Source organism: Scyliorhinus torazame, chromosome 14 (genome assembly GCF_047496885.1).
Source record: "Scyliorhinus torazame isolate Kashiwa2021f chromosome 14, sScyTor2.1, whole genome shotgun sequence".
Classification (NCBI taxonomy): domain Eukaryota; kingdom Metazoa; phylum Chordata; class Chondrichthyes; order Carcharhiniformes; family Scyliorhinidae; genus Scyliorhinus; species Scyliorhinus torazame.
In genome coordinates, this window is record NC_092720.1 from 94347103 (window position 1) to 94359306 (window position 12204).

At 42.6% G+C, this 12204-nt stretch overlaps 1 protein-coding gene across 1 annotated transcript in view; it reads right to left on the bottom strand.

Annotated features, from left to right (window-relative positions):
- rsrc1 (arginine/serine-rich coiled-coil 1) overlaps nucleotides 1-12204 on the bottom strand; it is a 662008-nt gene that overhangs the window by 637772 nt on the left and 12032 nt on the right. The window lies entirely within an intron of this gene.

Genomic DNA, 12204 nt, shown 5'->3' on the forward strand with positions numbered 1-12204 from the left:
TCACCAGCTGCTCTCCCGCCGAAATCGACTGGCCTGCCCCTGCAAAGACAAGTGCTTTTAAAGGACAGACTTACCTCCCAGCAGCCACTTCCGCACTGCTCCCGCTGAAACTGACTCACCAGCTTCTCTCCCGCCGAAATCGACTGGCCTGCCCCTGCAAAGACAAGTGCTTTTAAAGGACAGACTTACCTCCCAGCAGCCACTTCCGCACTGCTCCCGCTGAAACTGACTCACCAGCTGCTCTCCCGCCGAAATCGACTGGCCTGCCCCTGCAAAGACAAGTGCTTTTAAAGGACAGACTTACCTCCCAGCAGCCACTTCCGCACTGCTCCCGCTGAAACTGACTCACCAGCTGTTCTCCCGCCAAAATCGACATGAACCATCATCAGGTAATTTGAGGTCAGACCCTTTTGACGGTTGTACACTATTACTCAGGTTGGGATCATTTGCTTTCTTCAATAAGTTCCCAGATCAAGAATTATATATTAGCCCAATTTAATCTATTATTAGTATTTTTATTCATTCTTGGGATAAGCGCGTCACTTGCATGGCCAGCATTTATTGCACATCATTATTTATCCTTATGAGAAAGATGGAAAGTCGCCTTTTCTTGAAAATAATTGAAGGCTTGATTTCTCCATCAGGTTTCCATGTTCTTAATGCTTTCAGATATTTTTCCTCCCCTCTTAATAGGTTCTGAGTGCCAGCATCACTTTCACATTTAATAAAAGCAGTTTTACCTCCCAACGTTTTCTACAACAATACTTTTCACTGAACCTCGGCACGGGACAATATATCAAATCCAAACCCAATGCAATCCAGATGGTTGTTATACTTATGATCTCCTTTTTAACTTTCATACTGCTCCAGTAGGCGAGTCCCAACTTACACGTCAAAGGGTATTTGCCCCAGTACCTACATATTTATCCTGTCCACAAATTGAACAGAACTTTTTTCAGATTATTTCAAAGAGAAATTTTGTTGTTCGCGATTGTACAGATTTTTATTCCCCATTTTAGAATTTAAGTGCCAAATGAATACAATAAAGAGGAATCAGATAAGCTAACAACGCTAACAGGGACTTTTTATTTTTACAAGATTGGGAAATTAATTTCTTGTTGCAATAGAAAATCAGAAATGGTTGGTAATTTATCTTTAAAAAAAACTACATGGTAATTACTTTTTACCTTATGAGGTTCTTGTTTTCAACAACATGATTGAGCAAACCCTCTTCAGAGGTTCCAGATAAATTCATCAATTTGAAACAGGTTGGCTGATTAATAAATTCAAAATCGTAATCTGGGCCAAGTCAATTCAACTAACTGTTAAATTCAAAAGGATACACAAATCAAGCATATTGGTAAAAAATCCATAGAATCAGAACAGAATGGTTTGGTCACTCCCAAAGGCCTGATTTTTCAGCCAACTAACTGTTGCAACAAAAATGAGCAGATAAAACAGTTCTGAGAGTGATACTGGTGATTAACCCCTTATGTCCAGTGACTGAATTAAAAGATCAATATGTATCAGGATTATTCTACTTTATCATAGAATTTCATGCCTTTAAATCTATTTACCTTGATCGATGCTATTTACTGGGATGAAACAGTAATCACAGAACGTTATGCAAAGCTTAGCTTTGAGAGCAAGTGCAGTCCCATGATATTCAACCTTTAGCAATTTGTTAGATTGCTCAATGTATTTTTCCTTTATTTTCCCCCCCCACCACAAACTATTTTACAGCTGCCATGATGATGCTTTTGTCCTCATGTAAAAGCTTTGTACACAACAGCTGAACTCAGCAGGACAACAACAAAGAACAAAGAACAAAGAAATGTACAGCACAGGAACAGGCCCTTCGGCCCTCCAAGCCCGTGCCGACCATGCTGCCCGACTAAACTACAATCTTCTACACTTCCTGGGTCCGTATCCTTCTATTCCCATCCTATTCATATATTTGTCAAGATGCCCCTTAAATGTCCCTATCGTCCCTGCTTCCACTACCTCCTCCGGTAGCGAGTTCCAGGCACCCACTACCCTCTGCGTAAAAAAACTTGCCTCGTACATCTACTCTAAACCTTGCCCCTCTCACCTTAAACCTATGCCCCCTAGTAATTGACCCCTCTACCCTGGGGAAAAGCCTCTGACTATCCACTCTGTCTATGCCCCTCATAATTTTGTATACCTCTATCAGGTCTCCCCTCAACCTCCTTCGTTCCAGTGAGAACAAACCGAGTTTATTCAATCGCTCCTCATAGCTAATGCCCTCCATACCAGGCAACATTCTGGTAAATCTCTTCTGCACCCTCTCTAAAGCCTCCACATCCTTCTGGTAGTGTGGCGACCAGAAGACCAGGAGATGAGCTATGTTAGTAGATACTTCAATGAAATCTACCCAGGATCCCATTAAGGGGATTTCTTTCTTGTTGAGCGCATCATTCGCTGCTTTCATATCGGTCTTCAGTTGCCAAGTCCCACAACCAAATTAAAATACTGGATCTTCCTGGTGCTTGTAAACATATTGGTTTTGTAGAAAATGTACTTCGGTAATGTCCTCACATACAAACCAAAATTTCTTCTGTAGTGACACTCTGATACCACATCGCTATGTGATGGATATGTACAACTAGCCTATTCATACATGAGACACAACAGCGCAGCCTGACTACTGGACAATCAACATATTTTAAAAATTAATTCTGGGATAGAGTAAGACTAAAAAGTAAAAGGAACTATTGTTTCCCATATGCAACTTACCTCTTGTTTTTATTTCCTCAACAATCAATCTGAAGCATTCTAAAATATCACAGCATTCCCATCATGTAGGTCTGCAGAAGGAGGCCATTAGGCCCATCTGGTCTGCACTGACCTGCTGAAAGGCACCCTACCCTATTCCCGTAACCCAACCCAACTGTTGGGACACTAAGGGGCAACTTAGCATGGCTAATCCGCCTAACCTGCACATCTTTAGACTGTGGGAGGAAACCAGAGCACTCGGAGGAAACCAGAGCACTCAGAGGAAACCCACGCAGATACGGAGAGAACGTGCAAACTCCACACAGGCAGTCACCCAAGACCAGAATTGAATCCAGGTCCCTGGCGCTGAGGCAGCAGTGTTAACAACTGTGCCAACATGCTGCCTCATCTTCCCATTTACTCAAGTCTTCATCCTGGTTCACATGGAAAATGGAGTGATATGAAGCACCAAAATATAGTTTGTGTGACATTGTTGAGAGACAGCAGCTCCAGAAGAGGTGAGATAATATGGGGCTGTCAGGGAAGGCTTTGTTGGGAAGTATGTTTTCTTACTAGCTGACTGACGCTTTCTGGATTAAAACATTTGTATTTTGCAACAATAATTTGGTTCTTCACTTACTTGTGAAAACCAAGGAAATACGTTTTCACATTTCCCTGAAGATTTCAATATATTTTGGTATAAAAAGAAAAGTTCAATTCAACATCATAAATAGTTGTGCAATTCAGTCCAGGTTGTCAAAAATACATGAATCTTCTCAACAACATTATCAGCAAAACTGTTTGGTAAAGTGCCTTTTGAACCTAAAGAATTGTATAATTAACCACATACATACAAATATTTTATACCTTGCCAACCTCCCAAATAGATTTTTGTTTTTGCAAAAGACTCATCCTTGGTTGTTGAGTAAACTTGGGGTGGAAACACAGAAGTTTCAATCCTCCTTAGAGGTGGGAATTGCAACACAATCTGGAGGGTTGCAAATGTTACACCCTTGTTCATCAGAGGGAAGAGGTACAAATCAGACCACTCAGCCTAATATGGTGGGGAGACTGAGACACAAAATTAGTTTCTGCTTGGAAAAACATCATCCACCATGGATTTATTAAAGCCAAATTAAGTTTGCTAACTTGATTGCATCTTTTAATAAAGTAAGAGAGACAGAGAGTTGATGATGGTTTTGTGGTGGATGCTGTGTGCATGGACTTTCAAAAGGCATTTGATAAAGTACCATACTAGCCAGCAAATTAAAGCCCACAAGATTTAAGTGGCAATGGCAGCATGGATATAAACTGCCCAAGGGGAAGACAGCAGATCAAGTGCTGAATTTATTTTTCAGACTGCAGCAGAGTATATAGTGGTGTTCCCTAGGAGTCTGGCACCACGGTCTTTTGATATACCAAAACCTGGACATGTGTACAGAGGGCATAATTTCAAAGTTTGCAGATGACACAAAGCATGAAAAAGGAATAAACAGTGAGAAGGATAGCAGCCACCTCCAGAAGGGCATAAACAGACTGGAAAAATTGGCAGACAATGTATGAAGACATTTATGTATGAAGGGATCTGTTTTGGAAGTCAGAATGAGGAACAGCAATACAAATTATATGGGACAATTTAAAAGGAATACAGGAATAAGGACACCCAAGAGTTTGATGGTGACAGGACAGGTTGAGAGCTGTTAAAACGGAATTCAAGTCTTGGCATTATAAAATAGAGGCCGAATATAGCAAAGAATGTATGCAAAACATTTATAAACCACCCCTCAGGCCTCTGCTGAAGTATTGTGTCCAATTTTAGGAACCACGCTTTAGGGAGGATGTGAAGGCCTTGGGGAATAGTATCATTCCAGTAATTCTATGCACAGAGGTAAGAGGCTTTAATTATGTGGAGTGACGAGAGAAGCTGGGTTTGTTCTTAAAGCAAAGAAGGTCATGGGGAGATTTAATAGAGGGTTAAATCATGAAGGGTTATAAAGGTAAACTGAATCCATTTGCAAAAGGATCTATAATTAAAGACAACAGATTTGACAGTTGCTTAGTAGTACAGAACTTGAATATTGCTGAAAATAAATATTGCCAAAGCTTTTCATCTCGCCCTCAGAAGGGCAAACACAAGAATCCAAAATTTCAAACAATCACAATTTATACTCTGGGAGAAGGGTGGTGACTGGGTGGCAAGTTAACTCTAATTGGTGGAGGCATTGCCCTAGAGAAATCAACGAAAGGTTATAGGCCTCCCAAGCTCTGAGGTAATTCAAAGAGCCCATAGGTCCCTCCATGGCAACGCCTTGGCCAGACTTAGCTTGCCACCCAATCGGCATCCTTTTCTCCCATAGTATAAGTGGTTCTGATCGTTTGAAATTTATATTGAGTGCAAGACAAAAAGCTTCAGCAACATGTCTCTCTTTCCAGCAATACACAGATTTGAGTTGTGGTCTGGATTGGGCTGCCTGAAAGCAGATTTGATCATAAACTTTCAAATGGGAGTTGAATAACGAAGTGGAGGAAATTAAAGGGCTTATTAGTAATGAGCAGTCAAATGGAACTAACTGGATATTCTATATTGGAAGATTCAATGATTCTAAGTATTCACGTTTTCACCCCATCTAAATATTCCTTCATCAAAAAATGCATAATTCACAAGAAATTAATTAGTTGCAGGACTTTACTCACAAGGAAAACAATCCCCTATAACACTCCCCTTTATGTAACGTTCCATTTCTTCAATGTAAGCAATTTAGATTCTGAGTGCAGAGCCAGTTTCCTTCCGCCTGAGCTGCTAGTTAGAATCATAGAATTTACAGTGCAGAAGGAGGCCATTCGGCCCATCGAGTCTTCACCGAAAGAGCACCCTACCTAAGCCCTCAACCCCATCCCTGTAACCCAGTAACCCCACCTAACCTTTTTTGGGAAACTAAGGGCAATTTATCATGGCCAATCCACCTAACCTGCACATCTTTGGACTGTGGGAGGAAACCGGAGCACCCGGAGGAACCCACGCAGACACGGGGAGAAAGTGCAAACTCCACACAGACAGTGACCCAAGCTGGGAATCGAACCTGGGACCCTGGAGCTGTGAAGCAACTGTGCTAACCACTGTGCTACTGTGCCTCCCTAAGTATTAGGGAGTGGTGTGGTGCAGGGTAATTGAAGACCTTTGTGTTGTCACTCTCTCTCCCCTCCCATTCCCCTCATTGGACAAATTTTGGAGGTAAGGATTGAAGGCCCCTAATCTATTTGAAAAGTGATCGGAAATACATTGCCAGGCACTAAATTGATTCAAAATCAGATGATTGAACCGGTAGCAAGATCATCTGTTTTTAACTAACAGCTAATTAACACTACCTGGCGTCCCCGTCAGCTGTTCGCACATACTTTAATTCATTACATTACTGGGGCTCAGAATATATTATACATGCGAAAATATTCAGAAATTGTGCCCTTCACACATACACATCGTAAAACTCATGAAAAATATGGAAGTATAAATCATCAAGTTGCGTTTTCTGCAAGAAATGATCACACCATTTCCTACAATGAAAACTCTAAACAAAAAGTATGTTTTATTACAATTTTTAACATTCTTGTAATAAATACATAATGAGTGGCATAGGGGTTATTTTACTCAAGTAAATGTCCTCCAACAAATTAATTTTTTTTGAATGTGTCTTTTAACATTCTGATGAGGGATCAGTTATTTAGGTGGGGTAAAAGATTACTCACAGAATCTTAGTGTAGGAGGCCATGCACTCATCATACCTCTGCCGGCTCTTTGACAGCTATCCAATTAGTCCTACCTCCATGCTCTTTGCTGATGAGCTCTGTAATTTTCTCCCCTTCAAGTATTTATCCATCTCCCTTTTGAAAGTTATGATCAAAGCTGCTTCCACCACACTTTCAGGCTGTGCAATTCAGATAACTCAAAATTTGTATCCTCTAATTATCAATCCTTCAGACAGCGGAAACAGTTTCTTCTCATTTACTCTCCAATAACCCTTCAATGCTTTAATCAAACTCTTTTCCCAATGCTCAACCAGACTATCAGTACCACAAAGAATTGTTTTTAATTCTTAATATTAGTGCTAATTATCTGTCATGGGGGCATAGTAGGATGGATGGGTTTCCTGTCTCTCTTCACCAAACTCAACAACTTCTCCCTCATCTTTCTTCATGCTAGCTGCCAGCCCCAATTTACTGCTCTTATAGAACCATAGAATTTCTACAGTACAGATGGAGGCCATTCAGCCCATTGAGTCTGCACCGACCCTCGGAAAAAGCACTCTAGCTAGGCCCACTGCTCTACCTAACCTGCACATCTTTGGACACTAAAGGGGCAATGTAGCATGGGAAATCCACCTAACCTGCACATCTTTGCATTGTGGGAGGAAATCAGAGCACACGGGGGAAACCAACAGACAAGGGGGGAGTGTGCAAACTCCACACAGTCACCCAAGGCCGGAATTGAACCCGGGTCCCTGGAGCTGCGAGGCTGCAGTGTTAACCACAGTGCCACCATGCAGCCCCTAATCCGCCTCTTTGCCTGCTCCAAAAACACATTCAAATGGAATCTAATTCATGGTCTCCACAAGAGACATACAGGATCCAAGCTGATAAGAAACAGCATTGCCTCTCATCTTAGGCTTGATCTTAGCCAAAAGGCATTAAACTGATCAGAATAGAAACTATACTTGATCCTAGACAAAAGGCTGAGAAGCGATCTCTCAAGTTTCATATAGGTTTAACATTCGTTGCATAGAGGGGGTAAATCAAATTCACACGAACATACCGACTACACAATGCGAACTGCACCAATAAAAATGACCATGATGCTGATGGATTGTTGTAAAAGCCCAACTTGATTACCAAATTATTTTCTGAAAAGAAATCTGCCATCCTTGCCTGGTCTGGTTCATATGTGGCTTCTGTCCCAAATCAACATTAACTCTCAGCTACCTTCCGAAATCATCAAGCAAGCCACTGAGTTGTACCACCAAGTTCTCAGGACGATTCGTGATGGTCAATAAATGTCGGCCATGCAGAGACTCATACACCCCGAGAATGATTTCTTTTTAAATGTCGCACCGATAGCTTCAGGATAACATGCCATGAGTATAAGGGTGCAAGCTAATTTCCTGTCATCTAAGCTAAAACTGAAGATTAATTTAAAAAAACATGACAGGGAAGAAAATAACCCAGAATTGTGGACCACTACCCCACATTTTTCAAAAAAATTGACTTTTGCAGATAATTCCTATGACATCAGTCATGGAAATGTCATAGTCGCAAGAATAGATTGCTGATTAAAAACGCCATTGATACACACATTCTCTCATCAGAAATGCAATTTTGCACATATTGTTGGTAGCAGAATTATATGCCCAAATGCATTCACGGGGCTGATATAGCTGAAGATGGTATATAGAGCTCACCTCACAAGGGCGAGGATGAGCCGGCACTTTGAGGGGGTAGAAGCTGTGTGTGAATGTTACGGGGGGAGGGGGGCCCGCAAATCACGTTCATATGTTTTGGTCCTGTCCAAAGCTGGAGGATTACTGGAAGGAGGTTTTTAGGATAATCTCTAAAGTAGTGCACGTGAAACTGGACCCAGGCCCTCGGGAGGCCATATTCGGGGTGTCAGACCAGCCGGGGCTGGAAACGGGTGAGGAGGCAGATGTTGTAGCCTTCGCCTCGTTGATCACCCGAAGGCAGATCCTGTTGAGATGGAGAGCAATCTCTCCACCTATGCCCTGGCATGGCGGGGGGACCTGTTGGAATTCATGACTCTTGAGAAGGTTAAGTTTGAACTGAGAGGAATGATGGCGGGGTTCTAACAATTCATGGGCATTATACATTATGTACTTTCAAGACTGGATAACATTGAACATTAGTTGGGGGTGGGGGGGGGGGGGGGTGTTGGGAGGGGGGGCTGTATGTGTTAATGGTGACTATGGGTGATTCCTGATTCCTTTTTGATGTTTGTTTATGTTAACAAGTGGGCAGTTGTTTGGGGGTTGGTGGGAGGATGGGATTATTGTTGTTGATATGGGGATTGACATTATATTAGTTACTGCTTATTGTTTATTGTTGGTGGGTGCAAATTTGGGAGAAAAATGTGAAAAGGAAGGAGAACAAAAACATTTTTTTAAAAAAATAAGACAATCCCATCATTCCAGAGATAAGTCTGGTCAACCTCGATTGCACACCATGGCAAGTACATCCTTCCTTAGATAAGGAGACCAAAACTGTACACAATATTCCAGATGCTGTTTCACCAAGGCTCTAATTGCAGCAAGACATCTTAGACCTGTACTCAAATCTTCTTGCAATGAAAGTCAATGTATCATTTACCTTCCTGATTACTTGCTGCATTCTGCACGCTAGGTTTTAGTGATTCATGAACAAGAATACTGAGGCCCCTTTGGACATCAGCACTTCCCAACTTCCCATCATTTAAGAAATACTCTATCTTTCTGCCTTTTTCTACCAAGGTGAATAACTTCATACTTGTTCACATTATATTCCAACTGCCATGTTCTTCCCCATTCACTCAGCTTGTCTAAATCCCTTGAAGCCACATTTCATCCTCCTCACAATTCACATTCCCACCTAGTTTTGTGTCAATAGCAAATTTTAAAATATTATATTTGGTCCCCACATTCAAATTATTTATATAAATTCTGAATAGCTGTGATCCAAGCACTGAACCTTGCAATATCCCACTGGTAATAGCCTGTGAATGACCCGTTTATTCCTACTCCGTTTTCAGTCTGTTTGTTAATCAATTCTCGATCCATAGCACTATATTACCTGTGATATGGAGATGCTGGCATTGGACTGGGGTGAGCACAGTAAGAAGTCTTACAACACCAGGTTAAAGTCCAACAGGTCTGTTTCAAATCACTAGCTTTCGGAGCACTGCTCCTTCCTCAGGTGAATGAGGAGGTAGATTCCAGAAACATATATACATGGTCAAACACGGGACACAACTTACAGAGTACCCATCGTCGTCCAGTCCTTCCCCGGAGCAGAGAAACTACGATATCTTCTTCGCAGTCTTCAACACGTCATCGATGAAGCTGAACATCTTGCCACGGTCACCCCACACTCCCACTACTTGCCTTCAAACAACCGTGCAACCTCAAACAAACCATTGTTTGCAGCAAACTACCCAGCCTTCAGAACAGCGACCACGACACCACACAACCCTGACATGGCAATCTCTGCAAGACCTGGCAGATCATCGACATGGGTACCACCATTACACGTGAGAACACCACCCGCCAGGTACGCGGTACACATTCATGCGACTCGGCCAGCGTTGTATACCTGAAGCATCAGCATCAGGAATAAGGTGGGTGAACTTAAGGCATGGATTAGTACTTGGGACTACGATGTGGTGGCCATCACGGAAACTGGGATAGAAGAGGGGCAGAAATGGTTGTTGGAGGTCCCTGGTTATAGATGTTTCAATAAGATTAGGGAGGGTGGTAAAAGAGGTGGGGGGTGGCATTGTTAATTAGAGATAGTATAACAGCTGCAGAAAGGCAGTTCGAGGAGTATCACCCTACTGAGGTAGTATGGGTTGAAGTCAGAAATAGGAAAGGAGCAGTCACCTTGTTAGGAGTTTTCTATAGGCCCCCCCCAATAGTAGCAGAGATGTGGAGGAACAGATTGGGAAACAGATTTTGGAAAGGTGCAGAAGTCACAGGGTAGTAGTCATGGGTGACTTTAACTTCCCAAACATTGAGTGGAAACTCTTTAGATCAAATAGTTTGGATGGGGTGGTGTTTGTGCAGTGTGTCCAGGAAGCTTTTCTTACACAGTATGTAGATTGTCCGACCAGAGGAGGGGCAATATTGGATTTAGTACTTGGTAATGAACCAGGGCAAGTGATAGATTTGTTAGTGGGGGAGCATTTTGGTGATAGTGACCACAATTCTGTGACTTTCACTTTAGTAATGGAGAGGGATAGGTGCGTGCAACAGGGCAAGGTTTACAATTGGGGGAAGGGTAAATACGATGTTGTCAGACAAGAATTGAAGTGCATAAGTTGGGAACATAGGCTGTCAGGGAAGGACACAAGTGAAATGTGGAACTTGTTCAAGGAACAGGTACTACGTGTCCTTGATATGTATGTCCCTGTCAGGCAGGGAAGAGATGGTCGAGTGAAGGAACCATGGTTGACAAGAGAGGTTGAATGTCTTGTTAAGAGGAAAAAGGAGACTTATGTAAGGCTGAGGAAACAAGGTTCAGACAGGGCGTTGGAGGGATACAAGATAGCCAGGAGGGAACTGAAGAAAGTGATTAGGAGAGCTAAGAGAGGGCATGAACAATCTTTGGCGGGTAGGATCAAGGAAAACCCCAAGGCCTTTTACACATATGTGAGAAATATGAGAATGACTAGAGCGAGGGTAGGTCCGATCAAGGACAGGAGCGGGAGATTGTGTATTGAGTCTGAAGAGATAGGAGAGGTCTTGAACGAGTACTTTTCTTCTGTATTTACAAATGAGAGGGGACATATTGTTGGAGAGGACAGTGTGAAACAGATTGGTAAGCGCGAGGAAATACTTGTTAGGAAGGAAGATGTGTCGGGCATTTTGAGAAACTTGAGGAGAGACAAGTCCCCCGGGCCTGAAGGGATATATCCAAGGATTCTATGGGAAGCAAGAGATGAAATTGCAGAGTTGTTGGCAATGATCTTTTCGTCCTCACTGTCAACAGGGGTGGTACCAGGGGATTGGAGAGTGGCGAATGTCGTGCCCCTGTTCAAAAAAGGGACTAGGGATAACCCTGGGAATTACAGGCCAGTTAGTCTTACTTCGGTGGTAGGTAAAGTAATGGAAAGGGTACTGAAGGATAGGATTTCTGAGCATCTGGAAAGACACTGCTTGATTAGGGATAGTCAGCACGGATTTGTGAGGGATATGTCTTGCCTTACAAGTCTTATTGAATTCTTTGAGGAGGTGACCAAGCATGTGGATGAAGGTAAAGCAGTGGATGTAGTGTACATGGATTTTAGTAAGGCATTTGATAAAGTTCCCCATGGTAGGCTTATGCAGAAAGTAAGGAGGCATGGAATAGTGGGAAATTTGGCCAGTTGGATAACGAACTGGCTAACCGATAGAAGTCAGAGAGTGGTGGTGGATGGCAAATATTCAGCCTGGATCCCAGTTACCAGTGGCGTACCGCAGGGATCAGTTCTGGGTCCTCTGCTGTTTGTGATTTTCATTAATGACTTGGATGAGGGAGTTGAAGGGTGGGTCAGTAAATTTGCAGACGATACGAAGATTGGTGGAGTTGTGGATAGTAAGGAGGGCTGTTGTCGGCTGCAAAGAGACATAGATAGGATGCAGAGCTGGGCTGAGAAGTGGCAGATGGAGTTTAACCCTGAAAAGTGTGAGGTTGTCCATTTTGGAAGGACAAATATGAATGCGGAATACAGGGTTA